Source organism: Leopardus geoffroyi, chromosome C2, assembly GCF_018350155.1.
Source record: "Leopardus geoffroyi isolate Oge1 chromosome C2, O.geoffroyi_Oge1_pat1.0, whole genome shotgun sequence".
NCBI lineage: Eukaryota > Metazoa > Chordata > Mammalia > Carnivora > Felidae > Leopardus > Leopardus geoffroyi.
In genome coordinates, this window is record NC_059333.1 from 145,165,416 (window position 1) to 145,189,002 (window position 23,587).

Genomic DNA, 23,587 nt, shown 5'->3' on the forward strand with positions numbered 1-23,587 from the left:
TTTTGCAAATAAGAATTTTGTTTCCAGAGCTTTTGGAAATTCTCTGTGAGTAGATGTTGGCAATTGTTGACATGGCATTAAGTTCTGTAAGTACAATGCCTTGCCTTCATTGTACGTTTCTTGTATTTTAGCACATGGAATAAGAATATGCTAGAGGTTTGTGTGCGTGTGGGTATCTGGGCAGAGGTGAAGTATGATTCAGTGTCTCCCAAAACACACTCAAAGCTCAAAACAATAGCCATCTAATAAAGACAGCTTAACTTGAAGAGACAATGAAGAACAAATAATAAGTTAGAATATCGCAGATGTCATTCTTGATAGAAGATAGTGCTCTAGGCCCACTCATGATTAAAGATGTTTCAAGTTCTTTTTATGTTCGCAAAATACATGCGTTAGAGTGAAGGTGGGGGGAGGCAGGGGAGAATGTAAACACTGATAATAAGAAAACACAATGGTCTTACTTGTCAGGTTAAAAACACTTTTGATTATATGGACATATGATTTAGCACAGTGGTGTTTTAGACCTTTGAACAATACTATGTTTCCTACATATATTTTCTTCCTTCCAAAGAATGAAAGACACTTGGTCAAAGACAAAGTGGATTAATGCTTGGTGTTTTTTAATTGATATGTCATTCACGTGCTATGACATTTACCGTTTCAAAGTGTACAATTCAGTGAATCTCAGTATATTCACATAGTTATATGGCTACCAATACTCCCTAGTCCTTGGCAACCACTAATGTCATTTTTATCTCTCTAGATTTGCCTATTCTGAAAATTTTGTGTAGACGGATTTAAAATATGTACCCTTTTGTGTCTGACTTCTTTCACTTAATGTTTTCTAGGTTTATTTCAGTTGTCATGTATATCACTATAGCATTCCTTCTTACGACAAAATAATAGTCTATTGAATGCATATACCACACTTCATTTAGCTGTTCATCAGTTGATGGACATTTGGGTTGTTTCCACTATTTGCTATTATGAATAATGCTGCTATGGACACTTATATACAAGTGTTTGTGTTAACATTTTAAAAATTAATAGACTTTATTTTTTTAATTTAAAAAAAAAATTTTTTTTTTTCCAACGTTTATTTTTGGGACAGAGACAGAGCATGAACGGGGGAGGGGCAGAGAGAGAGGGAGACACAGAATCGGAAACAGGCTCCAGGCTCTGAGCCATCAGCCCAGAGCCTGACGCGGGGCTCGAACTCACGGACCGCGAGATCGTGACCTGGCTGAAGTCGGACGCTTAACCTACTGCGCCACCCAGGCGCCCCTATTTTTTTAATTTTTAAAAAAATTATTTACTTTTGAGGGAGAGAGAGAGAGAGAGAGAAAGAGAAAGAGTATGAGTGGGAGAGGGGCAGAGAGAGAGAGAGGGAGACACAGAATCCAAAGCAGGCTACCGGCTCTGAGCTGTCAGCACAGAGCCTGACATGGGGCTCAATCCCACGAGCTGTGAAGTCATGACCTGAGCTGAAGTCGGATGCTTAACTGACTGAGCTACCCAGGCGCCCCTAGACTTTATTTTTTAGAGCAGTTTAAGGTTTACAGAAAGGTTGAGGTCAAAGTATGGAGAGTTCCTACATACACCCACTCCCCCACCACTCACAGTTTTCCTTATTACTACCATTTTGCATTGGTATGGTTACATTGGTTACAACTGATGAACCAATATTGATACCTTATTATTAACTATACTTCATAATTTACATTAAAGTTTATTTTTTGTATGTTCTATAGGATTTGCTAAATGCATGTCATGTATCCGCTTTTAGAGTATCATACAAAATAATAGTTGAATGTCCTAAAAATCCCCTGTACTCCATGTCCTTCCTTCCCTCCCTCTCTTTCCCCTCTTCTTTCTCCTTCTCTCCTTCCTTTTCCTTAAACTCGTGGCAACCATTAATCTATTTACATTTCTTGATGGTTTTGCCTTCTCTAGAATATCGTATAGTTGGAACCATACAGTCTGTAGTGTTCTCAAACTCCCTTCTTTCACTCAGCAGTATGTGTTTAAATTTCCTCCATGTCTTTTCATGATTTGAGGGCTCATTTCCTTTTATCACTGAATGATATTTCTTTGTATAGCTATACTGCTATTCACTTATTGAAGAACATCTTAGTTACTTCCAATTTGGGGCAATTAGAAATAATCTGCTATAAACATTCATGTGCAGATTTTTATATGGTCATAGTTTTTCAACTCATTTGGATAAATAGGTAGGAGTGTGATTGCTGAATCATGGCGTAAGACTAGATTTAGCTTTGTAGGAAACTGCCAAATGATTTTCTAAAGCAGCTGTATCATTTTACTTTCCTATCAGCAAAGAATGAGAGTTTGTGTTGCTTTATATCCTCACACATTATTGTCCACATTTTGGTTTTAGCTGTTCTAATAGGTGTGCAGGGGAATCTCAATGTGTTAGTTTGCAATTCCCTAATGCTACGTGATGTTGAACTTCTTTCTATATGGTTACTAACTACTTGTAAATGTTCTTTGGTGAGGTATCTGTTCAAGTCTTTTGCCCAGTTTTTAACTGGATTGTTTGTTTTCTTATTGTTGAGTTTTAATTGCACATAGGATTTTAATTTTGGGGGGTGCATACTTACTAATGGAATCATGGGTCATATAGTAACTATGTTTAACTTTTTGAGGAACTGATAAACTGTATTTCAAAGCAGCTGTACCACTTTAACATTACCACAGACAATGTATAAAGATTCCAATTTCCCCACATCATTGACACGTGTTGTTATCAGTCTTTTTTATGATAGCCATCCTAGTGAGTGTGGCATGGTACTTCACTGTGGTTTTGATTTACGTGTAGTCAGATCATGTTTTTCCTTTTTTTAAAAAAATACATTTCACCAAACTGCTTTTAATTAGAATGTTTTTTCCATTTACATTTAATGGAAATAATAATAAACTAAGATTTACATTTTCCATTTGGCTATTTATTTTATAGACCTTAATGTTTTTTTTTTTGTTCTACATTTTCTCTTGTACTATTTTATCGTGTTAGATTTTTCTAGTGTACCATTCTAATTCACTTGTCATTGATTTTAATTTTATTTTTACTTTTGTTTCTAAATAAAATTTATTGTCAAGTTAGCTAATATACAGTGTATACAGTGTGCTGGATTCCAGAGTAGATTCCCATGATTCATTGCTTACATACAACAACCAGTGCTCATCCTACAAGTGCCCTCCTCAATGCCCATCACCCATTTCCACTCTTCCCTATAAACCCTCAGTTGTTTCTCTGTACTTAAGAGTCTTCTCTGATTTGCCTCCCCCTCTGTTTGAAACTATTTTTTCCTCTTTCCTTCCCCCATGGTCTTCTGTTAAGTTTCTCAAGATTATCGTATGAGTGAAAACATAGGATACCTGTCTTTCTCTGACTTATTTCACTTAGCATAATACCCTTCAGTTCCATCCACGTTGTTGCAAATGGCAAGATTTGTCATTTATTCTATTAAATGTATTCTCATTTTCTTAATGTTTGCCCTAGAAATTAACATTAACCTATTAATTTATAACATTGCAGTCAGATTAATACAAACTTAATTTCAATCATATAAAAATCTTTGCTCCTATAGAGCTCCACCCTCTTCATCATTCTTGGTGCTATTACTGTCATACAAATTATATCTTTTTACATTGTGTACCCATCTGTATAGATTCATAATTATGGTTTTAGGTAGTTTTATTTTTGTCATATAAGGGAAAATATTACAAATAAATACATACCTTTATAGCATCCTGTATGTTTATCTATGTAGTCACTTTTACTGGTGACTTTATTTCTTTATGTGGATTTAAGTTACCATGTAGTGTTCTTTCATTTCATTGGGAAGGACTCCCTTTAGTATTTATTGTAGAACAGGTCTACTAATGGCCAGTTCTATCCATCTTTGTTTGCCTTGGAATGTCTTAATTTCTCCTTACTCTTTGAAGGATAATTTGCTGGATATAGATTTCATGGTTCTCTAAAACTGCTAGTTCAGTTCTTGGTTGACAGTCTTTGTTTCAGCACTTTGAGTAAATCATCTCACTGCTTTATGGCCTCCATGATTTTTGATGAGAAATCAGTTATTAGTCTTATTGAGGATCTCTTGCATGTGATGGGTTCTCTCTTGGTCTTTCAAGATTCTCTTTTGTCTTTGGACTTGATAGTTTTATTATGATGTACTGAAGAGTTGTTTGCTCTGGGTGAGCTCTAAGCTAGTTCAAATGAAAGCAAACCCTGTCAGAATGGCTTTCCAGGGAATGGGCAGACACATCAAATAATGACAACATTTCTCTGGGAGTTGGGCTTTGGAGTATATCCACCTTTGTTCTGTTACTTGCAGTGGCTGTTAAGATACTAGTTTTCACTGATTGTAAGGCTGTTGGTTTTCAAAGCTGTCGCAAAGTTGAAAGGGGGGATAGAAATAGACCAAGTTAAAATGCTGTCGTTTCTCTGTTCCTACTGAGATTCTTGAGTTTATGTTCCCCAGATTGTTGCAAGCCTTTGGTTAATTTCCAGGGTTTTGAAACAGGTGATTTCCTTGACAGTTTTTTTTCCAGTGCGCTCATTGGTTTTATGGAAGAAAGTGTTTTCTGAAATCTTTGCTTCTCCATTCCCATTGACATCACCTCCTGATGCTTTAAGGAAGCTGTGCATATCCTCTTGAAACTTTTTTTTCCAGATGGGATATTGTCTGAGCAATGGAAGGGGTATTATTCAGGATTACGGAATAGGTCAGTTTCCCAAGAAACAGAGCCTGAGATGAGAATCCCTTTGCAAGCAATTTATTAAGGAAATGCTCCCAGGAAAAACCAGTAAAGGCTGGAGGGAGGCAGACCAGACAAGGGGAGGAAGTCTAAGAAAGAGTGTAATTTTAGACCAAGTTCAAACCTTAGCCCTATCCTTCAGAGGGTCTCTGAAATTTAAGTCATGTGTCATTGTTGGTATCTCCTTGGGACAAGTGAGGTCATTGTTATGGGCTGAATTGTGTCAGCCTTAAAATTTATATGTTGAAGTCATAACCTTTACCTCAGAAAGTGACTGTGTTTGGAGATAGGGTCCTTAAAGAGGTAATTAAGTTAAAATGAGGTCATATGGGCAAGCCCTGATTCAATATGACTGGTGTCCTCATAAAATGAGATTAGGACATAGGAACACACACAGGGAAAATTATGTAAAGACTCACGGGAGAGACAAGCCAAGGACATCACCTTAGAAGAACCAATCCAATGGACACCTTGAGATTGTGAGAAAATAAATTTCTGCTGTTGAAACCATTCAGTCTGATATTTTGTTATGACAGCCCTGGAAAACTAAGACCGTAGTTTTCATACTCCTACACCTGTCAGTCATTTGCCAGATCTTGCCTACGGGGGCTTCAGTTTCTTCGTGCCTATGTACAAAGCAGTTTTATAGTCAGAGGGGAGTCCTTCTAAGGAAAGTTGGAAGAGTTACCTTCAGAAACCAAAGTAAGTAGAAGCCAGGAGAAGGAATCACAGCACTCATGAATGGAATCTGAGCAGGATATGGACAATGTCCACCACACAGTTTTGGTTATAAACAAGAGAAATTAGTCCTTAGTGTTTTAAGCAAAAAGTAAGTGTGGTTGATTAATGAGGTCATACTTTCTAGGAATAATTTGTAGAGAATAATTTCTAGGAGGTGTCAGGATCACCTAGCAATGGCCAGTGTTGCAAATCAACAGTCAAAACTGGTTAAGTGGAGATACCATGGCAGGCACTTTAATACTGGACATGAGACATTAGCACAGAACTTTGCTTCACCTGCTGTCCCTGGAAACTGGGAGTAATTTAAGCCAGAAGGAATGTGCTACCAGCTTCTCATTCAGTGTTTGGCTTTGATAGGCATGCTCTTAGTTATATTCAACTTGGAGAAGGCTGTGAATGGGAGACTTTTATACAGAAAGGTAACCTCTTATTTTCGACCAGGATTGACAAAGTGAGGAATTTACCAAACCAGCAAGTTTATTCAAAGCTTCTGGGCATCCACAAGGTACGCTAAACATCCACTCGAAAAGGTTGTTTGAAGAAGAAGAGCTCTTATTTGATCAGAATTCAAAGGAAGGATTCAAGAGACAGTGTAGATAATTGTTGACCAGGATAGGATGATGGGTTAAAACTGTTAACTAAGAACCAGTAAGTTGTAAATGAAGGACATCATCTGCTGTGCTCTTTGGCTCTTGCTGTAATGAGCCACTGCAGTTTCCTTAAGTGACCAACCTCCTCTTCACACATAGTTTTTGGGCATACTGTTTTATTTTCGTGAGAATTCTTTCAGTTTTGCCTTCTCTTCCCACCTTTCTCTAGATAAAAGCTTCTAGTCCTTCAGGCAATTCTTTGCATATCTTCAAAGATAATTTCTATGCTATATTTCTTATGGGAAAGTAGATGTCCTTTTCATACATTTCTCACTGGCTTTGGGCTGTTTTTTGGTGCCTTACTGCTACAAAGTTTTTCCCCCATGTAATGACTGTATTGCTTTAGAATGGGAACATAGAGACCATATAAATATTTGTCTCCAGATGTTAGGAGGTGCTGTGGAGTGTGTGATTCCTGTCCACTTGAGTATAGCAGGCTATTCTCAAATCTAGACATTCTCAATTAAGAACTCTTCCTAGATCAGCCCCTTTCCTTTCCCGTCACCATTGACAACTGTCTCAAACTGTGCAGCAAAGACATTGTGAAAGGAATAGGAGAAATGAGTCTCTGATCCAGTACTCAATTCCAATTTAAAGGAATTGTGTCCTAAAAGTCTCATGATATCGCAACACTTTATACACAGAAGAAAAAATTTTAGGTGGAGCTATTGCTTTCGATATTTTGGAATTAATAGAGTCTCCCATTAGGAGATCACATTTCTATAAAACCTACCTCTCCAGGGAAAACATGAAGGCAAAATACAGTTCTGTTTTCTAGTGGTCCTATTTAACCAACAAATGTGAAGGATGTTTGTTGGCTTGTTGGTTTGTTTCCTTCTACACCTGGAGAAGACATGGAAAGATATACCAACTAAAGGATATTTGATTAGGTATCTTCATCATGTATGCAGGGTCATGAATTCCAGTTACAGTCTGTGTTTATAACACATCCTGGTAAGTTAGAGTTCTTTAACTCAGTAGATGTCCAGTGGATCAAGTCAGTAATGTAAACATGAGCCCACTGAATAAGAGGAATCTGAGATCAAAGGCATGTGTCCTGTTATTGGTAGAGGATTGAAATGGAGGAGAAGGCTAAGTATGTAGTAGCTGGGAAACATGGTGCTGATGTCTCAGAGTGATACAGATTGATTCCCAGTGTAAGGGGGCAACAAGAAAGAAGTGAGACACCCAGAGAAAGAGAAAATAAAGACCGTTATGTAAGCCCCGTTTAGATATTTTATTTGATATCAAAACCCTCATTACATGGAGTATTACACGTGCTTGTGTTGCAGGACAGCCAGAGTTCTGAAAAAGCATAGCTTTATGAACGGTCATCTAGGGAAAGCTGTTCTCTGTGTTAGTCAGGATAGGTTAGGCTCTGCTATGGCAACAAACCCTAGAATATCTGTGGCTTCACATAGTAAAATATGACCACCACTCTCCCAAGTAGTTCTTTCAAGTGGTGACTCAGTGACCTAGAATGTTTCCGTATAGAGGTTATGTCCGGTGGAACAAAGAACTCCCAACATAACCACTGACGGAGGAGAGACGCTGGGGGAATATGAAGCATGCTTTAAAATAATTTTTCTTTCTTCAAGCTACATATTATGGGCCAGAAGTCAGTGAGGCGGCCCCCGCCTAACTGTAATAGTGGCTAGTACTCTGCCTATGTGCTCTGGAAGAAGTCATGGGGTCATGATCTCTGCCACAGTGTTTAAGATTATGAGGGGAAAAAATGCTGTATTGGCATGTGGTGCGTATGTGAAAGAGCCTGGATAGAGTTCATTGCCAAAATGAAGAAGGATCTTCCTGGTGATGGGAGGCAGATGGTTCAACTTCAAAAGTCTATTAGCACTCGATGTTCTTAATAGAGTTATGAACTACTTGAACTAATAAACATCTCAGACCTCACATAGAGAAGAATGCATGAAGGGAAAAAAAAAGAATACTTTGGGCAGACATTATTAAAATTCCCTTGTCAACAACTAATGCATTTTTTCTATAGAATTTCCATCTAATGTTATCAACTTTGAACTCTGAGCTGAGGTTTTAGCCTCTGTATGGGGGTTCAACATACCCCCTAAGGTCATTTCCACTTCTTCATTCAATGATGCCATGGTTTTCCATTTTTGTTTTTGTTTTTGTTTTCACATTTGGTGGTAAATTTGGTATAAAGTCTGTCATTGACAGGAGAATTTGTATTTGGGAAGAAAATTGTTGAGGGTTCAAACAAGAGACTGTTTTTCAGTCTTGTGTCTTATTCATCAGCATTAGATTTTTAAAGATTTCATTTGCCATCTGTTATTTTCTTTACACCAGTGATCATATATACATATTTTTTCCTCCTATTGAACTACTGATTTGTTTTCTGGAGTGACTTACTTGAAGGATGAAATTCGCATCCTGAGGGATCTACATACCCTGTGTGTAGTTTTTATTGCTCTTTTCCTTTTCTTGCAACAGTGTTACTCTCTCGGACTTAGAGTTTGTAAAATAAAGGCGGGATGTGGATTTTGCGTAAGTATGAATCAAAGGGATCATTCCATGAAATGGGAAGGTGGATGTTTAAACTGAAGTTTAGCCTAGTCAGTGGATACATGAGTGTTCTCTGTTTCTGTTGTCAGTTCTGTGAACAGACATTGGTAGTTTGGGATCAGATTCCACATTTTATCACTTCTGTGACCTCTTGAAATAAGTAACTTGCCTCTCTGTGCATTAGCTTTCCTCATCAGTAAAATGGGGTTATTGTAGTATCTACCCAGTGGTAGTCGTAACGATCAAAAGAGGAAGTGCTAGACAAGTTTTTAACATAATGATTCTGGTACACAAAAGTCAGGTATTATTACGATGATAAAAATACTTGATTAAATTATCAAGTAATGGCATAATGATACCTTAGTTAATCTTATCATTTGTCAAACCCAATAAAAACATCGGCATTTTTATGGAGAATACGCCAAATTCTTCCACTGCAGTATCAATCTTAGCCCAAGCTTTCTGGGGCGAGGGTGGACTCTTCCTTTTGCTAGCAGAGGGAGTAGTAAGGACGCTTTTGTTACTCTTTTGCCAGGTCTGGTTATAAGGATGTTTACGTGAAATTGTGTTTTGCATATGATCCTACATCTACTGTACCAGACACATAATAAGTATGTAATAACTATATGATGAATAAACTAGTACATTTATACCCACTTAGAAGGAACTTGCTTCTGCAAGTTTTTCCCCTAGTATACAGTCATATTACCCAAATACTCATTATTTAAATGTAGAAAATCAGCATTCTTGGAACCATAGCTCACTCGTCTAGAAAGCATACCAATCAACTGCCATGCCCAACACTCCAAGAGAAGCCTCATTAAAGAAGGAAAAACAGTTGAAAAGATTGACTTCAAATGAGCAGAAGTTACCTACCTTCTAGTAGCATGAGGTGCTCCTTGGCTTATTGATAGCCATCTTGTCACTGTGTTTCTTCATAGCATCTTTCCTCAGTGCCTGTCCGTATCTAAATTTCCCGCTTTCTAATAAGGATATGGTCATATTGCATTAGGGCTTACCTTAATAACTTCATTACAACTTGATTACCTCTGTGAAGACCCTATTTCCAAATAAGTTCACATTCTGAAGTGCTGGGGGTTTAGGGTTTCAACACTATCGTTTTGGGGGGAACACTCACATGAAATCAACATGTATGCTTTATGGATGCTTACTGGATTAGAAGTGGTTTAATCCATATGGAACATGTTTGAAAAGTATAAAATGATTTTAATACATGCAGGGTATTATCATAATCGTTATTGTTGTCAGAAGAGGCAGTCAGTTATTTACAAGTGAACCTGAGCAGCGAATAGATTATTTACTACTTTAATTTAAACAAAATGCACTCAGTAAATGGCTCTTTCGTCTTTAGGCTACTATTCAATCTTTGCCTCAGTTTTTCTGCTGAGGGAAAGCTTTGTAATTCTGGTTTCAATAAAGAATAATCAGTCCTGAAAACAGTATTCACTTAGAGTTAATGAAATCTAAATGGAATGAACTCATTTTGCCTTTGTTAAGTTAGGGGTGTATTCACATTGTGTTGTGCCCCAGTCCCCACTGTGATTCATTGTATGGTTTTGCCCATCTTGGTAAAGAGATGACCAGTCTCTCATAAACTTCAGAAATCAGAAAAATGACCAAAAAGAATATTTTCATCTTATTTCATTATGATAGGCTTGAAACAGAACCTTGAAAAACCTCAAAAATTACAGTTCTTGATTCTCATTCTGTCACATAGCGAGCACAAGTATTAGATCTGCAAGCCTGGTTTTTCCCTAATCAAATCAAAGTCGGGGAGGGGGAGAAGTCTCCGGATGGGAATGAAATCCCCAACAGTGCTTACAGCTGTGGCTGCATCAGTGGGTGACTTATAACGTTAGAAGAACACTGAGGCTTTTGAAGCAAGAAAACAAAACCAAAAAACACCCAAATAGACACTGGAGTCTACATCGGTGGTCCCAGCGCAGGCTGTATCCCAACCCCATGGTGGTGGTCACATGGGGTGAGAGATAAATAGGTGATGATAAGGCTTAAGAACTCAGAAAACCCCATTAGAAAGCCCTTTCTATTCCTGGTTTGAACGCACCCACAGGATTGAGACCTTAGCTCAGATAACTCCTACATGGCCATCTGGCAGTTAATTTTTCACCACCTTCCTACACAGTGTCAGTTGGACAGTATTTAAAGAATATGGCACAAAGGCAGTGGTCTTGGAGCTGTTCTATATCGGCCCTTCTTTCCAGTCTCCTGGATGCTAGAGCTGTTAACAAAATAGCAGCTGTGTAGAATCAGAAAGTGGCAGTGCTGGTGGAGCTTTTATATTAATGACATCCAAGAGCATATTGAAGCCATCTTTCCACCTGGCCGCTCTGCACCTGAGGGTCGCTCCGAATCCTCTGCTCTCTAAGAAGGAATGCAGTTTGGCTCACAGACCAGTAAAAAACACCAATTCGTTTTCTCCTACCAACACTCTGGTCAGAACCGGAAGTATGCTGTTATTATATTGATTTGGTGGTGTTGCTTTTTAGAGTCAACTCTTTAGAACTGTATTTTCTAAAGTAATATGTGGGTGGTCCTTGAGTCTCTATGCGTGACTTTTTTGTGTATTCTCTCTGCAAGAGCAGAGAGATTTTAATAGATAATAGGGAATTAAATAGAAACATCATCTAATAAGTATGATGTGTGCTGTCACTGTTAATTCAAACATAATGAACAATGACTGAATAATAATGGTTGCATACAGAGGTCTGCCATATGCTCCTTCCGGATGGTTGTTGCGGGATGCTGCCTTAAATATGGATGCCATGAGCTAGCCAACAGCACTCCAAATAATCAGATTTTCTGCTGCTCCCAGACTCTCGTTGGGATTTTAGCTTTTTCAGTTAGTTGAATCATAAAAATGGAATCAGATCCTAAAGGGTTTTATAGATGTGTAGGCAGTGGGACAAGGAAGGAGGGGGAAGATAAGGAAACAGGAAAGGAGGACAACAGAGGGAAGAGAATGAAACCCTAATGTTTTTCTTCCCTAGAAGCATCTTCTGAATTACAAAGAATCTGTTTACCACTCCTTCTCTCCCCCAATCTGAAGATGAATTAACTTCTGCTTAATAGAAAGCTGGCATGCTAAGTGCACACAGTATGTTTAAATGGGCATTTCTTTCTGTGTCACATTCTAATGTCTAATTAAAGTCCAAGTTACAATGTATTCTGATATGTAAGTAAAGCTAGATTGATCCTTCTATGGTATTCTGTGAAATTAGTTGATGTAATTAGTGTGAATAACCTGATGGGCTACAGAATTTGTTCTTACCTGCTCCAGACGACCAGATGCCTCACCTGCGAGAGGCAGAGGGGAAAGTCCTATTTTGAAGTAGAAAGGGCCTCAGATCGTGTAGGTTGAAGTGCCAACTTTATGACTTACGGTCTTGAGCAAGACCCTGAAGCTCTCAGAAACTTACTTTTTCTTACTCATCGGTATGGTGGGGACTGGCTGAGAATTCGATGAATTTACATAAGTTAAAGCACTTTGTGAACTGTAAGATGTTAGACCCTGCTACTCAAAGAATGTCGTGTGGACCAGCAGCATTGGCATCACCTGGGAACCCATGAGAATTGCAGAATCTCAGGCCTGACCCCAGATCTACTGAATTAGCATCTACAGCTCAACAAGATCCCCAGGTGATTTACATGCACATTAGAATCTGCGAACTACTTTGCCTTGCATATATTAAGTTTGAGTGTATTGTAAAAAACATTATTCCAAAATAATAAAACTCTAAAAAACATAAACTGTTTGTTAGATGTGATCTTATAATATTTTGAGAGAGGAGATTAATGACAGCCTCACAGAAAAAAATAGTTTTAACTAAAAACAATTGAAAAAATCCAAAAATAATGCCCACATATCTCTGCAAGGCATGTCCTATGATACATAAACAGCAAGTTCAAACCAATCCACCTTTTATTTTAACGTTTCTGTAGCATGAACATAACTGATTAGTATAATGTCTGTGAACGCTCACAATGATCTAAGGATTTTTTATATTACTATCATGGTGTTAAAGAAGGAAATGCATTGATAGATTCATAAAAGATTTTCATCCACAAGTGTTACAATATATACTTCCATTGTATCCAATAACTAGAAGACTTAAACTTTAATCGTTGCAAGTTCTGGTAATTCATGCCTTTTATTGCACTTTCTCTTTGTTGCAACAGTGGCAGCAACATCACTGTCCTATATTGCTAGGATATGATTGAACTGTCATGGAAAATTTCAATTCCAGGGGCGTTGGGTGGCTCAGTCGATTAAGCATCCAACTTCGGCTCAGGTCACGATCTCACAGTTCGTGAGTTCCGGCCCTGCATCGGACTCTGTGCTGACAGCTCAGAGTCTGGATCCTGCTTTGGATTCTGTGTCTCCCTCTCTCTCTCTCTCTCTGCCCCTCCCCTGCTCTCTCTCTCTCTCTCTCTCTCTCTCTCTCTCTCTCTCTCTCAAAAATAAACATTAAAAAAAGAAAAAGAAAATTTCAATTCCAAACAGAAATAGATGCTGAAATTTCCGTTCGTCTTGCAAACAAGACTGTTGAATCGGAGGAAAGGAAGGAGAATGGTAGGAGATATTCTTTGATTAATTTTTTTAATCATGAGAAGTTTGGGGAAAATATAAGCTGTTTATTTCATACATCACTTTGATATCTACTCCCTATGGACTGAAACTCTGTATTTTAACCGGTTTTGAGAGGTATGGTGAATGTGTGGTAATGGCACACAATCTGAGATAAGTAAGATTTGAAAGTAACCTGCTTAACAAAAAAGTAGCAGACTTTGTCATTTTTAATCATTGACTTAGGTAAATCATTTTTTTAAATATTTTAAATTTTTAAATATTTTAAAAAAGACTGGAATTCAAGTGTGATTCACATACTGCATTTATAAAACAAAGCCTGTATCACAGACTTACCAACTATCATGTCATTTCCTTAGGGGAGAAAAGACACACCCAAAACTTTGAGATTTGAAATCACTGGTTTAATCAAGTTTACGATATGACTAAAAATTTGATTCCTTTTAGTGTTTTGATACCCACTGTATGAACTTCCTATATATAGGATAGATAGTTCCTTGCCTTTCTCTTTCTTCCTCAAACACCGCTGTGACCAGGGGCCATTAGAAATACCTTCAGATGCAAGTAATAGAACAGTGATTTAGGGAAAAGGATATTTAATTATCTCACAAAGCACAAGAAGTTCAAAAGTGGCCAGTTTGGTTGGTGCGGTCGCTCATGATGTCATCAAGGACTCAGGCTCTTTCTAACTCCACTTAGCTGTTCTTAGTAAGTTGATGATGGATGTCTTCTACCAGTCATGAAATATCTATCTCAGTTCTGAGCACTGTATCTTCACAGCAGCAATCTTAGCTGAAGAAAGTTACCAAGTGACCAAAAGATCTCGCCTCACTATCTGCTTTTATCAGGTAGGAAAATCTTTACCAGATGCCATTCAATAAACATTTCATCACTCCTCATTGTCCCCCTGGTGGTCATTGCTGTTTTTTGCTTCAAGGAAGGAAGGAAGGAAGAAAAGTGTCTGGCTTTTTTAGTTTCATTAGTAGAAGGCAAGTGAGAGAGAAGGAGTTGGGGAATGGTTGATGGATGGGTTGCTGACAATGTCTGACACATCCTACAAAGCAATAAAAGTGGCTTGTTTCAGAGGTTTCCTAGGTATTGTCCACATGTCAAACACTAGTGTGCATATGGATCACTTAGAGGTTTTGCTGAAACCCAGGTTATAATACAGTAGGTCTAAGGTGGGGCATGAGAATTTGCATCCCCCTAAAGGCTCTCAGGTGACGTCAATGCTGCCAGGCCATGGGCCACACTTTGAGTAGCAGAGTTTTATACATGTCTGGTCTATTGCACCTTTTTCTTCTCCCTCATCTTATCCTTTAATTTATTTCTTGTGTCATTTTCTGTGTACAGTTCAGCTTGTTCTTTATCTCTTCTTTTTTCTCACTTGTCCCTACAGGCACTTTTAATGAGATAATGTACATATGTAAAGTGTTGGCCACAAACAAATACTGGCTGCAACCCCTTTAACCTTCCCTTCTCTACTCCTGCTTATTTAATTGATGAAAGATTCTTTACTCCCTTCTTCTTCCTCTTTTAAAATTCAATTTCTGAAGGCAGACTACAAATACCTAAACTGATATATGCACATTTGGTGGCAGTGATCTCCTCGTATCAAGGAAAAGAAGCACTATGTTGTGACTCAAAACCAAATTATAATATAGAATGATTTGTTAGCCACCTAATACTAATGGGAAGGTGAAGAATATGTTTAACAAATTGTCACAGAATTCCCTGTTTAGATGGACGCCTCCTTGTCTAATTAAACTTGTTATTCCTTCACTACGGCATTCACAGGATATAAAGCACTATCTCTCAGGCAATGCTATTTTTGCCAGTTCCGTTTACTTATAAGTATGCAGTAGATTTATTCACAACTGTTGCACTGTCAGTTTGCACGATTTCAGTTAATTGAAGGCTCAATAGACTGTTATGGATTCACCTGGAAATCATTTGTGATCATGATTTTATTGGAAAGTACATTTTGATCTCCATTCCATCAGTTTACATATACACTTGTAAATGAGCTGTCTTTTCACTGGTCAAAGAAAACTTATATCCTACAAGTCACACTGTCAAGTAGGGCTTTCTGTGATGAGAGGAACGTTCCACATCGGCACCACCCAATGTGGTAGCCACCGGACAGGTATGCATTTGAATTATGCCTAGTCCAACCGAAGAACTGATTTTTCAATATTATTTCATTTTCATTAATTTATCTTTAGCCATTTGTGACTCGTGGCTGCCATCTTGGAGAGAGCTCTCTAGAGACACTGAAAGGCTGTTGGTTTTGTTAGTCTGTTTCACCATTGTTAATGATTGGTTCTGGAGGTTACCACTTCCTTCTTCTATACAAGCATCATCTAAGAGCCCACTTAACTTTTTTTAGAAATAGAATTGTGCACTACAAAAGGGCCAAACTACTAATTTTAGATGTGTATATAGAAAAAAAAAGCCAAAAAAAAAACCACCTCAAAAAACACATAATGAACATTTTGGGTACAAGAGGACCCAGATATTGATTAACATTTTCTGACAGGAAAAAACAAAAGAATAAGAGATGGTAATAATTACTTGAATAGTAATTCTCCTTTTCAGGTTGAAGACTCATTGACTTTAAAGTTTTATGTCCATGTGAGTGAAAATTATTCCCATGTTACTAATACAGTCATCATCTAATTATTCACGTCCATGTCATGGATTATCGACATGAGTTTTCATTGCTGTCCTTAACTCATTCATTTATTATGCATCCTACACCAACTTTCAAAAGGAATTGGAGATGATTCATTCATGTCATCTGTTTGCTTAATCCAGTATTTGTCTAGATATTTATAAAACTTGAATATGGCTTCTTACAAAGTAAAAATGCTCGGCTGTAAAGAATGAGTATTTATATGTTAATATCACACCTGTCCTCATCTTATTTTTCTTATTCATAGTTTCACATGATCATATTTTGATACTTAATCTTTCATCTTATGTATACCATAAAAAACTACCTGAGACTCCTTTGGAATAAGGATGGATAAAAATCTACAATTAAAAGTTAAAGTTTAGGGGCGCCTGGGTGGCGCAGTCAGTTAAGCGTCCGACTTCAGCCAGGTCACGATCTCGCGGTCCGTGAGTTCGAGCCCCGCGTCGGGCTCTGGGCTAATGGCTCAGAGCCTGGAGCCTGCTTCTGATTCTGTGTCTCCCTCTCTCTCTGCCCCTCCCCCGTTCATGCTCTGTCTCTCTCTGTCCCCAAAAAAATAAACGTTGAAAAAAAAATTTTTTTAAAGTTAAAGTTTAGATAAATACTATAGTTTACTTGAAGGCCTAGAAATGTATGTATTTGTAATCTTCTAGGATGAGTTTTGAAAATATGCATCAAAATAATTTTACGTAATTTATTTTTGAGATTATACGTGTGTGTGATAGTATTATTATAATCCCCCTTTTCAGTGAAGAAACTGAGGCACAAAGAAGTTAAGAAACTTGCTCAAAGTTGCACAGCTAGTCACTGGCACAAGGGGAATGCAACCTCCAGTCAATCATGCCTGGGCCTTGCCTCTTAACCACTACACTATTGGAATCAGAATGTTTTTTTTTCCCCCTGAGTGACACTGTTTTATGGCATTCGATAATTGTAAAAGGCCTTGCTACCACTGTTTTCACTTTCTTGTATGTCATACTAGGCCTTGGGTCAGATGTCATACTGCCCTCCAGAATAGGCCACCTTGTACAGAATCCAGGCCCTTTATGGCCCCGTGTTTCTCTTGAATTAGAATTTTCATTAATTGATAACCTTTAAAGGATAGCATCTCTTTGAGCTAATGCAACCAGGAAATTAATTTCACATGCTTGCAGCACTGTGTCACTGAGGCCATAGAGTCCTAACAAAGGTTAGGAAGTGCAAACGGTGACTCTCAGCGTGAATTTTCCTGCACCGCAAACATGTGAAAATTTAGAGACCCAGTGAAGCACATGCTGTTTATTTTTGTTCTAATATATATTCTCCTATGAACAAGCCAGGAGCCCAGGAGCATCTGCCTTATTTTACTGTGGTACATGTTTTATTTGACACTTCAATATTGCCTTTGGTATTGTTGTCTAATACACTTCATTATCTTCAAGTGTATTATTTCCTGGGCTTGACAGCACATTGGGCCCTGCGTCGTGTAGAAGAAAAGAAAGCTCCCTCCTGAGTGCACGCGGTTGTCCTCCCTCAGCTCCGCTCGGGTGTGCTGAGCGCAGGGCACCACCGGGCAGGAGAGCACATGCAGGGGCCAGAGACAGAGGATGGGGGAGCCTACGTGTGCCTTGTGTCAGTAACGTCTCCACTGGGGTTCTCCTTGAGCATCTCAGAAGCCTCGTGAAGAAGAGCTCCTCCCCCCGCCCTCCTCCTCCTCCTCACGGTGATTTGTATCGGGTAGGGGTAGTCATCAAAAGAGTGGGCTCTCTATTCCGACTGCTTTTGTTCACACCCCAGCTCCTTCACGTATTTATTCATTTTACTTGTATATGAAGGTGCATGTGCTGGAACTGGCTTGCATCAACTTGTAAGAGCTGAGTTTGCGTATCTCTTTCAATTTCACGTTTAGTGAGGTCATTGACGTTAGAGGCTTAAAGTTGGGCATGACTGGGGCACCTGCATAATGGAGGATAGCAGATTCTACAAATTGTGAGATCTTCCTTCTCCTCTTCCCCCCTCCCTCGAAGTTCGGCTAACCAACACACTACAGGATATAATAGACATTACGCTAGTTGCAGAAAGCACCCTCTAAGTATACAACTTTTTGACTTTATGTGTACAGCACTACACAGGTCAGGATATAGAGGAGACTCCAAAAATGTTCCCTTATGCCCCTTCCTGTCAAAACCATTCCCACATGAAGTGATCAGTATTTTGACTTCTATGACCACCAGTCACCTTTGCCTTTTCTTAGTACATATATGTATACATACATACACACACACACAAGGAATCAACACATCCCTTTTGAATCTGACTTGTTTTTGTTCAAGAATATGTCCAAGGAAGTTGCACATGTTTCTGTGTGGACCCGTGCTTTACCTACTTTTGGTTTTGGCATCGAGTTGTACTGGCTAATATGTTATATGGTCATCTGTAGCTCCATGTGGTCACTGAATAATTGAAATATGTCTAGTGCAGTTGAAAAAATTTTCACTTGAGATGTGCTTTACTTGTAAAATATAGTTTAGATTTTTAAGGCTTGTAATAAAAAAAAAATGTCTCCTAGCTTCTGGTGGTTGTTGGCAGTCCTTGGTATTCCTTGACTTGTAGGTGCATCACTATTTTCTATGTTTAGAATTTGTTTGTTTCTTTTTCATAGATTCCAGTTCTCCAGTGAAATTTTTGACCTTAACATTGATTTTTGTGACAATTAATTATTTTACCATCAGATCTGTGTTTTCTGGTATTCATATCTTTTTCTGTGTCTGTGTGCTTTGCTCCTGGTCTCATTGTTTTAATAGTTGGTACTGGTTTGTTGAATATTTAGCACATGTTTGAAATACTGCGGAGGCTCAGGATGTTATCCTTTTACTTAGATGGTACTTTGATGTGAGCACAGGGGCATCACCTTAGCTAGGGACTGAGCAGGCTCAAGGCTGGGTTGTAGTTTTTATATGACTCGGTCTACCTTTGCTTCAGACCCTCCTATCTTTTAGCCCTTCAGGTATTCTTCCAGCTAGAACCTGAGTTCTTTGGGTCTTTTTCCCTTGGTAATTTGTAAAGTCCATGGTCATCTCTCTAGCGTTTTTCTATTAACCACTCCTCTGTGCTTTTCAGCTCTTGTCTGTCTTCCTATTTGGCTTCTTGGTATTTTTGTCCAGCACAGCTTAAGAATCAGTAAATACCTCCAGGGCAAACCTTGTGCTGAGAGTTGGGATCACTTCTCCTTAGACGCCTGGCCTCTCAACCTCTTCTAATTTGGCAGCTCCAAATGTCATTTTTGTCTCGGCAGCACCATGAGGTTGTCAAAAGCTCTGCTGGCTTCTCTGCCATTTAGTGGCTGACATCTGCCAGCCTTATTAGCTTCTCATTCGGTACCAGGAATTGGCAAATGACCCAGGGGGGGAAGTAGTGTGTAGAAAGTTGGGTTCAGCTCAATGATCTTTCTTTCCAGTATCTCGGCCTCTGCAGTCCTGGCTTTCTGGCAGGTTCCATTACCTACAGACAGATGTTTTGGTATGTTATCTGCCTTTCCTAGTTCTCATTGGGAACCTTGTTCTTCATTCTACTTCATCAAAAGCAGAAGTTGCAAATTAGCATTTTAAGCAGAACCCAGAGAGACAGTTTTATTAAAATTCAATTTCAATCACAAACATCATATTCTGTTCTTTCCTTCACCGAAACCCCTAAATTATATGCTTAGAAATATAAATAGGAAACTCTCCTAGGCCATCAGCCCAACAATAACTATTAAAAGAGTACACTGTAATGTATAATGAAAACCAATTTCCAATGCATTCTTAGAAACTAAATCTGTGTTCTAGGGTAAGTCGTGTTTGGCTTGACTCTCTGATACCTTCTCTTATACACAGATTTCACTTCCTACCTGGGCCCCCTAACCTGGACTGGGTTTTAAAGTCCTGAGGCTGATTCACTCTCTGACCTCTAATCTCTGGGCCTAACTCCTGGTCATTGAACTCATCTTCATAATCCGATGGTATTCTATCCTCCTCATTGCCTCTACTGTTGCCATGCTGACTGGCCAGGTTAGGGTATTGTCTTTAACTTATCATAGGATTCTCCTCTGATTGCTCCACTAAGCAGTCTAGTCTAGTCTAACTTTGACCAGAACCGTCTTATCCTGCCGTAGCCCAGTCTGTGACAATACAGTAAGCTTTTGAGAGCTGCATTTCATAGTTTGGTGCAGGTGACACACAAGTTTCAAAGTGTGTGTTAAGTTGGATCCATTGGAGGTGGCTACCTCGGTTGCTGAAAGAGGGCTGTTACAGCTCATGGCCATATGTGACTCAAATAGGTAAGGGACTATACATGTTACACTCATGATATTTTGGATAAGACATGTTCCCTTTAGATCTCATCTTAGGAAAGGAGGAAGAAAAATGTTGTGTTGTGTTGCTTATCTAGTATATGCTACATGTTTCTGTATGTTTTACCCCACTGCTTTCAGATAATGGAATATCCCAGGATGTTTGATATCTTATCAGCAGAAAACCTAATTAGCAAATATTCTTCTTGGATTAGACCTGAAAACAGTTTAATAGCAAATGAATATTTATATTACTATAGTTGATTAACATAAATGCCTACTGATTTTCATAGTCATGTATAAATGCTTTTTATAACCAAATGTCAAATTTATTGAGGTATAATTTACATTTAGTATATGCAAAAATATTAAGTATGCAGGTTGGTTAATTTTGACAAATGAATACACCAATGTGACCCATCTCTGTCAAGATAGAAAACATTTACATCACCCCAGAATGTTTCCTTGTGCCCTTTGAGTCAAGTACCCTGCCAAAATCAAACACTGATCTTACTTCTATGAAAGTAAGTTTTGTCTCTTCTAAAACTTTATAGAAGTATCATCGTACATTATATACTGTTTCATTTCTAGAGTCTTTATGTCAGAATAATGTTAGTTTTAATTCCTTATTATTACTAAGTAGTCCATGATAAGAATATACTGTTAATTTCCTGTTCACCTGTTAATGGGTACTTGAGCTATTCCATATTTGGGTTATTATGAATAAATCTTTGATAAAGATTTGTGTATGAGGCTTTTTGTGGATATAGGTTCTCATTTTTCTTGAATAAAATACCTAAGAATAAGATCCCTGGGTTGCATTCATATTATAGGAGTCCCAGAGTAAGAAGGAGAGAGAAAAGGGGACAGAAAACGTATTTCAAGAAATAATAGCAGGAAACTACCCTAATCTGGGGTAGGAAATAGACATTCAGATCTAGGAGGCATAGAGGACTATCAAAATCAACAAAAGCAGGCAAACATCAAGACATATTGTAATTAAATTTGCACAAAATAGTGATAAATAAAAAAATCTTAAAAGCAGCAAAAGAAGTCCTTAACTTGTTTACAAGAGAGAACCCATATGGCTATCTGGAGTTTTCTCAGTAGAAACTTGTCAAGCCAGAAGGGAATGACATGATATATTCAAAGTGCTGCATGGGAATAATCTGCAGGCAAGAATACTCTATCCAGTAAGGCTATCTTTCAGAATACAAGAACAGAGAAAGAATTTCCCAGATAAACAAAACTAAAGGAATTTGTGACCACTAAACCAGCCCTGCAAGAAATGGTAAAGGGGACTCTGAATGCAAAGGAGAAACCAAAAGTGACAAAGACAAAAAAGGACCAGAGAAACTCTCCAGAAACAATGAGAAAACAGATAATAAAATGGCAATAAATACATATCTATCAATAATTACTTTGAATGTAAATGAACTAAACATTCCAATCAAAAGACCTAGGATGTCAGAATGAATTAAAAAATAAGAGCTGTCTATATGCTACCTATAAGAGACTCATTTTAGGTCTCAAGAAGCCTGCAGATTGAAAGTGGAGAGAGGAAGAGAAACATAGAACAGGCAAATGGATGTCAAAAGAAAGCTGGAGTAGCAATACCAGTATTGGACAAACTAGACTTTAAAACAAAAACTGTAAAAAGAGACAAAGAAGGGCATTATATAATCATAAAGGGGATAATCCAACAAGAAGATATAACAGTTGCAAATATTTATGCACCCAACGTGGTACCCTAAATAATAAAACAATTAATAAAAAACATAAAGGAACTAATTGATAATACAATAATAGTAGGGGACTTTAACACCCCACTTACATCACTGGGCAGATCATCTAAACCGAAAATCAACAAGGAAACAATGGCTTTGCATGACACCCTGGACCACCAGATGAACTTAACGTATATATCTAGAACTTTCCATCCTGAAATAGCATAATACACATTCTGTTTAAATGCATATGGAACATTCTTCCAAATAGGTCACATAATAAGTCACAAAACTGGCCTCAACAAATGCAAAACAGATTGAAATCATATCCTGTACCTTTTCTGACGACAACAGTATGAAACTAGAAGTCATCCATAAGAAAAAAATCTGACCGCAAATACATGGAATGTAAATAATATGCTGCTAAACAATGAATGGGTCAAGAAGGATATCAAAGATACAAAATACATGGAAACAAATGAAAATGAAAACACAATGGTCCAAAACCTTTGGGATGCAGTGCAAGTGGTCCTATGAGGAAAGTATATAGCAATACAGGGCTACCTCCAGAAGCAAGAAAAATCTGAAAAGAATAACCTAACCTTACACCTAAAGAAAACAGCAAATGAAGTCTGAAGCCAGCGGAAGGAAGGAAATAATAAAGATTAGAGCAGAAATAAATGACACAGAAACAAAAAATCCAAAACACAGTAGAAGAGATCAATGAAACTAGGAACTGGTTCTTTGAAAAAATTAATAAAATTGATAAGCCCCTACCCACACTTATCAAAAAGAAAACAGAAAGGACCCACATAAATAAATTCACAAATGAGAGAGGAGAAATAATGACCAGTACCACAGAAATGCAAGCAATTATAAGAAAATATTATGAAAAACTATATGCATTCTATGCATCTATAGAAAAGATGTAGATTTAACTTTTTAAGAAGTGCCTATAGTAATAATTCTCTACATCTTGAAGTCTATTTTATCTCCTATTCATATAGGCTATTATTCTTACAGTAATAGTGTAGTATATCTTTTATATTCTATTTTGAAACCTGACTGTATCTTTAAAGGGTGTTTCTTTATATATATATCTTTATACTCCAGTATATCAGTTTAATTAGAGTGGTTACTCCACTTTAATTCAGTCTAATCATTAATATGTTTTGGTTTAAGTCTGCCATCTTGGTGTCTGGATTATACTTATCCTATCTGCTTTTTACTACTTTCTTGCTTTTCCAGAATGAATCAAGTAAGTTTTCATATTCCATTTTATCTCCTTTATTGACTCTTGGTTATGTATCTCTTTTTTTGTTAGTGGTTGTCCTGGAACAGGGGTCAGCAAACTATATTCTGTAGGCCAATCCAGGACATGTTTTTGTAAATAAAGTTTTACTGGAACAGAGTCATGTTTATTCATTTACTTATTATATATGGCTGCTTTTTCAATAGTAGAATTTAGCAGTTGTGACAGAGATCATATGGCCTTTAGAGACTAAAATATTTACT

The 23,587-nt window shown here is 37.8% G+C and overlaps 1 protein-coding gene across 9 annotated transcripts in view; it reads left to right on the forward strand.

The window, feature by feature from the left end:
• RBMS3 (RNA binding motif single stranded interacting protein 3) overlaps nt 1-23,587 on the forward strand; it is a 1,329,481-nt gene that overhangs the window by 342,225 nt on the left and 963,669 nt on the right. The gene's annotated exons all lie outside the window — the stretch shown is intronic.